Raw genomic sequence first — 5,731 nt, 5'->3', positions numbered from 1 at the left:
AGCTCAAATGATCCTCCACCTCGGCCTCCCAGAGTGCTAGGATTACAGGCGTGAGCCACCTTGCCTGGCCAATTTTAGAGTGTATCAATTGGATCTCAATAAAAAAGAAATAATGGCATGAGAAATGGTTCAAGATTAAGGATTTGCTCATAGATGATCTTTAGGATGAGATGAAAAGAGGCCTTGGGAGGGAAGGCAAGAATGGGATTGAAGGGGGTATATCTATGACCCCCACAGTATGCACAGGGGTAAAGTGGTTAAGGGGCTGGGATCAACAGTGAAAAGGTGGCACTGCTGGAAATGGTGGGACTATCAGATGCTGAAACTGATTGAGCAGCACGAACCACAGCAGCAGTTTGGCATGTTAGAATGTAAACACCAGAAAGGGCAGGGATCTCCTTTTTATACTCCTATATCCCAAGCGCCTAAAAAAAGCAGGGACTTAATATTTGATGAATGAATTCAGGGTAAAGGTTAGAAGTACAAGTATATTTAACTGGACCCTTCCTGCTAAGAACATTATTGGTAAGGTGGGAAAATTTTATATATTAATTTTTTAAAATAAATTTAATACATACACATAAGGTATACAACATCACATTATGGGATACATGTTGACAGTAAAAATATCACTATAGTGGAGCAAATTATCATATCCATCATTTCACATAGTTACCCTTTTTTTGTTTTTGTTGCAAGAGCAGCTAAAATCTACTCATTTGGCATGAATTACACAGGACAATTTTATTACCTATAGTTCTCATGTTGTACATTAGATCTTTAGGCTATATATTCATTTATCAATGTTAAATTCTGATAGTTGTATTGTAGTTACACAGGATAAATAACTGAAGTATTTAGGGATAAACTGTCCTATCTACAAATACTCTCAAATGGACACGGCTGGGGGCGCAGAGATACAGAGATGTGTGAAAGAGCAAATGTGCCAAAATTTCAATAATGGTGAATCTAGATGAAGAGGAATGAGTCTTCGATATACCATTCTTACAGCCTTTCTGTAAGTCTGAAATTTTTGAAATAAAAAGGAGAAAAATAGGTGAGTGTGTACACTAATACATATTAGGTTGAGCTACATGATACCGATATTAAACTCTTTGAGCTACAAAAACGGAACAAGCATCTGGGCCAATCATAAACTCCAAGTCAAATGCTTTTGAAATTACACGGGTCCTCTCAAACCCAACCACTTTCAACACCCATCATAACAAAAATATATTCGCTGAACACTTAATAGTTTAGTTACTAGTATAGCTGTTAATAGAATATTTCAAAGATCTAATTTAGACTAAGGAAAGGATTTGGCCTTTCAAGTTGCACACGTGATGGTTTAGTGATCACTAACTTGCGAGATTACCAAACACTAAGAATGGTAAAATGGAGTTTGTAGTTCTTTTAATACTATCCTTGATACACCCCCTTACTTCTTAATACAGTCTGCAATCCCATATGCTCATATTCAGCTAGAAATTACTGCAAACCATTGTATCAAAATTCCAATAAATGTATTATGTTTGGCCTTTGGAATCTGCTCTTTACAAATTTTGGACTATGGAACCAAGTTTAAAAAGGAAATTCTCCTCCACTCCCACTGCTTCACTTGACCAGCCTTAAAAAAATAATAATAAAATAAAAGGAAATTTACAAAACCAACCAACCAAACAATATCAAAGTGAAACAAGCACTGTGGATGATTTCCAAGTGGTAGGGAGAGGCTGACAGCAACCTCCTACCTGGGGTATTTGATTTATACTTCAGTCCACCTCTCATGCTATCCAAGTATGGTCCGTGGACTTGCTAGATTGGCATCATCTTGAGAGATTGTTAAAAAATAGTGTCTGGTGCCCACCCCAGACCTACAGAATCAGAATCTGCATTTTTAACAAGACACCCCCCCATTCATTTGCATATTAACGTTTGAGAAGCACTGCTCCTAAGACTGGTTGTAACTGCAGCAAGTCATGATCAGTTGGGTGTGTTGAATTTAGTAAAGTACTAAAATTTAGAGAGAATGTCTTTGATATATTAGGGCAATCCAAAATTATTCCTATAAACGTTACTGACATTGTTAATGATGTTACTGACTTGCACTGATATACTCTTCTAAAGAAAAAAAGCTAAGTTATAGCTAATACAGGAAATTAGGCATGACCTAATCAAGCATCACTAACGGTGGTGTCCAGAAAAAGGTGTTCTGCCTTTGCCTGCCTCAGGGCTGTGACACACGAGATCATCTGTATGAAGGACACCCCTTCGTCCCCTTCAGATCTCAAGCCAAATGAGCTTCCCATGGCCAGAAACTAGCCCAGGCCCCACCTTTGAAAGCTCTCATTTTACTCTACTTTATTGTAATTATCAGTTTATAATGATCAAAAATAATCATAAATATCTGTAACTTCATGAAGAAAAAGATCACAACTATCGTATTAGGATGTTTCATACTAGGCTATGATGGCAAAAAACAAAACAAAACAAAAAAACTCTCAAATCTCAATTTACCTCTTATTGAGGGATAATCTAATTTTGGTTGGGGGTGAGGAAGGGAGCTCTCCCCCATCCATGACTCAGGGATCCAGGATCTTCCCATCCTGTAACATTGCCAACACATGGCTTCTGACACCTCCGTGGCACACAAAGAGAACAAAGGAGGCATGAGGCACATGATGGGAGTTAGCCACACGGTGCCAACGTAACCGCAAAGAGGTCTAGACAATGCAGGGGGCCACGTGGGGCAGTTTGACGAGTGCTGTTTCTGCCACCTCTGTCCCACTCACTGCGTCTCCAGCACTAGCACAATGTTCATATGTGCAGGGACTCAGATATCTGTAAAATAAATGGGTACCTTCATTTTATTAAAAATGTCATCTTTTAACAGTTTTAACAAAGAAGGCAAGGATGGGGGAAGAAAGCAAGTTAGTGCATTTGCATCTATAAGTAGAAACAAAATAAGCCCGTCTTTAGGAGGCAAACATCAGAAATGAGGCTTCCTTTAAGGTTACATTTTAGATTATGTTCACTGTCAGCAAAGACAGGAGTAGATAGAAAGTTGCAAGTCAACGTCCTAATTATTTATGGAGTTTTTGCTTCAAAGCACATCATTTGAACCTAAAAATACTTTTATTTGCTCAGGTACTATGTGGTATATTAACAAGAGCCCTGGTTATTTCTGGTGAAGTAAGACCTGAAGAGTATTCTACTATCAGCAATGGATCTCTTCTGGTCATTCAACACAAATAAGTGTTGTCTTATTAAAAGGATTTACAACAGAGCAATCCTTTTATTTACAAAGTAAACCTATTTAAAGGTTTGTGCAAAGTCCTAGACACTGAAAAGTAATAAACCCCAGCCACTGAGTTTGTGTTAACCACTTCAGATGAAACAACTTACAAAAGGACTTAGTGTTTTTTACAATCCTTTCCCCACTTAGAATTAAATCCCTTTGCTGCTCAAACCTACGAAACCCTCAGAAACTACTGTTTGAGACACTTAAAAAATGGTCTTCTGACTGTTCATTTACAACTGGATTAAATAAATGCTTCTGACATATTTTATAACTTTATAGCACAACGTCTCATTCTTCTAAAAAAATATACCTATTTCTGGCTGGGTGTGGTGGCTCATGCCTATAATCCTAGCACTTTGGGAGGCTGAGGCAGGAGGATCACTTGAGCCTAGGAGTTTGAGACCAGCCTGGGCAACATAGCATGACCCCATCACTAAAATATATGTATTTTTTTAATTTTAAAAAATTGGGCGTGGTGGCATATGTCTGTGGTCCCACCAGGAAGGGGAGGCAGGAGGTTAACTTGAGCCCAGGAATTCAAGGTTACGGTGAGCTATAATTGTCCCACTGCACTTCAGCCTGAGTGACAAAGCAAGACCCTGTCTCTAAAATTAAGGAAGAAAAAGAAGAAAAACACACACACACACACACACACACACACACACACACACACACACACTCTCTCTCTCATGCGCGCCCTTATTTCCACTGGTAATATTTACAATCAAAGGGAAAACAAAAAAACCAAGTAGTTTTTAACAATGCTTTACATACTACCAATACCTATATGTCAATTTTAAGCTATAAAATAAAGCTTATTTATATTTGCTCATCAATATTTGCTTCATCATGTTACAATTTACTTTTTACTTAATCTCCTTGAATGGAGTAACCAAAAGATTAAAAGAACTGAATGCTTTAAATATTAAAATAGTCTTTCAATTATTCTCTAAACAGATGATTTCAACACAGAGCAATCAGTGACCCCGTCCATGTCCCAGGTCAGCTCAGTGTTTTTCTCACAGTGAACCAGGCTAGTAGGACAGCTGCCTTCTCAAAACTTACTGATTGCCATGGAAAGTGGGGGGAATGAGGTAACTCATGTGCTGGTTCTTAAACCTTCATCAGGAAATGACACACGCCCCTTCACATTGCACCAGCCTAAGAAAGTCAGACAGGCCTTGCGACTGAACCATGTACCGAGAAAGCAGAGACAGAGACCTGGTAATCTGGTCAACAGTGCGAACAACTATGACCACCAAACACCTTTATCACTATCATGCCTCATCCCTCCCCCAACCTTTGACAGTACTCTTTTCGGCTTTAACTGTAAAAAGAAAGAATCTGTATGTCCATGATGTAAACATTACTTATCACGAGTGGTGGCAGGAAAGAGATTGAAATCATAGTTTTGCGCAAATGAGAAAGTGAGAAGTTTCACCCATCAATGTTTGTATCAACTATTTTTGCAACTGGCAACCACATTTGGGGAAAGAAGGGAACTAGCTCTCAAAGCAGCCAGTGACAGGGTAGTAATATGAATTATTGATTACTTCGAACTAATACGTAAGCTCCCATGGTCTTTTCAAAGACACAAAGGAGTTGCTCAAAACATAAACCTACCTAAACCCTGAAGTGACCTATTAGCATCACTTGGACCTTGCCTATACAACTCTCCCCATCACAGACTCAGATATACCAACACGACAGCTGATGAGGAGCTGCTTCCTACTTTCCAGGGGTTTTTAAGTCTCTCTCTCCTTTATATCCAACAGTCCCATCTCCTCCTCTGAGCCCTGCAGCAGTAGCAGCTGAGGGTGGACTTTTCACTCTTCTGGAAGGGAGCTGCTGGAACGTAAGCTTACAGAAAGACACTCAGTGGATCTACAGCTGTCACCATGACTAAAAAAAGCATTTATACATGATTCCTAAATGTGAAAACATTTTCAATGGCATAAATTCTTAATATTTAAACTGAGAAAATTATTTTTACAAATAAGTACAGCAAAAGGGTCATGTGAAGATATTCCGTGTGAGTGGTAGAATGACTCTCAAACATAAAAAAACTTTGCAAAATAATTATGAACAAAAACATCCTTTCGAAATACACTTATGCTGTGGCCTGCACCTGCCTGTTATTGGAGGACACAAAGCAGGTTCAACCACAAGAGCACAGAACCTTCTGCCTGGGTAAGTTATTCTTGCCTAGGCAGAAGAGTTCAATGATCCGGCTGGTAAAGTTCCCCTTTCCTCTAACACTTCTCAGCAGGCTAGACGTTGTGTAAAGGTGTCACTTTTCTCAACGAAACTATACCCAGAGAAATTTGACTGAGGAACTGATCAAAGAGTCAATGAAAGAAACATTAATTTTCAACATGTGTACATTTCACAACACCTCATTACACAAAACAGAAAGCCAACTTTTTTTTA

This window comes from Lemur catta, chromosome 11 (genome assembly GCF_020740605.2).
Source record: "Lemur catta isolate mLemCat1 chromosome 11, mLemCat1.pri, whole genome shotgun sequence".
Lineage (NCBI taxonomy): Eukaryota > Metazoa > Chordata > Mammalia > Primates > Lemuridae > Lemur > Lemur catta.
The sequence above is the reverse complement of the archived record's forward strand: the minus strand, read 5'-3'. Positions refer to the sequence as shown.